We start from the raw sequence: 1,218 nt of genomic DNA on the forward strand, positions 1-1,218 counted from the left end.
ACATTGAGAGCCAGGCCTAGAGATGGGAGGTCCTAGGTTCAAATCTGACCTCAGACACTTCCCAGCTGTGTGACCCTGGGCAAGTCACTTGACCCCCATTGCCCACCCTTACCACTCTTCCACCTATGAGACAATACACCGAAGTTAAGGGTTTAAAAAAAAAGAAGAAAAGAAAAAACTCTTATAACAAATACGAATATATAAAAGCAAAACAAATGTACACACTGGCTATGTTAAAAATGTCTCACTCTGCATAACTAGTTGTGTTGCGATTTTCAGAGCCCAAGTTACTTCTCTAGCACCCCCAATGAGGGGAGGAGAGTAGGGAAAAGTGGCTCTAAGAAATTCCTTTCTGAGTTCTCTTTTTGGCTTTAATTCCTTTTAAATTGCCTTCTGGGTAGCTGTGGAAGTGTGTAAGGGAAACCGGTTGGTAACCTGTTATTAGTCATTTGTGTCCTGTTGAGGACTCTCACGCCTTTTGCTTTAAGCAGATTTTCTTAGCCCAAGAGACCCTGAAGGCACAGGGCACGAGGTGGAGGGAGGGAATCTAGAAGGAGAATGCTGGGTGTCTCTTCCAATAGTGGAATCGCTGGGTGCTTTATTTTCATCCAGGACAGAACCTTTGTCAGAGAACATCTGGTAGGAAATTTCCCTCTACCAATTTTGGATTCAATCGACGAGTCCTGAAAAGTTATCTGGAGAAATACAGAGGACTGATGAAGTGACATGACCAATTTTAAGGTAGGGATCTGAACTCAGATTTTCTTGGATCCAAGAACAGCCCTCGGTCCATTATGGCACACTGCCTAATGCCCCACATGTGTATCTCTCTAAGCTTTATCTCTCCCAGCACAAAAGGCTGGAGAGTGGTGCTACTCGGGTGTGCTGGTGACCCGACATTGTGAATGCTGGCGATTATTATTCTTATTAATAAGCATGTCATTAGGTCTAATTGGGCCCCTGTGGACATTGCCTCTTCCGTCTCTACTGCTGCCGTGACGATCTTTCGAACAAGGGGCTCCTCTGCCTTGTCTAAAATGGAATCCTAAGTTAACATTGCCTTGCAGCCTGTATTTGAGGCTGACATTGTGAACTCTGGCTTTGTAGAACCAGGCGGTGGAGTGGGAAGAAGCGGAGGGTTTTCAGATGAAGAGCAGGCAAGAGAAGAACAGACACATTCCTGTACATGTGCTCAGTCCTTAGAACACCACAAGCCAA

The sequence above is a fragment of the Gracilinanus agilis genome, chromosome 1 (assembly GCF_016433145.1).
Source record: "Gracilinanus agilis isolate LMUSP501 chromosome 1, AgileGrace, whole genome shotgun sequence".
Lineage (NCBI taxonomy): Eukaryota > Metazoa > Chordata > Mammalia > Didelphimorphia > Didelphidae > Gracilinanus > Gracilinanus agilis.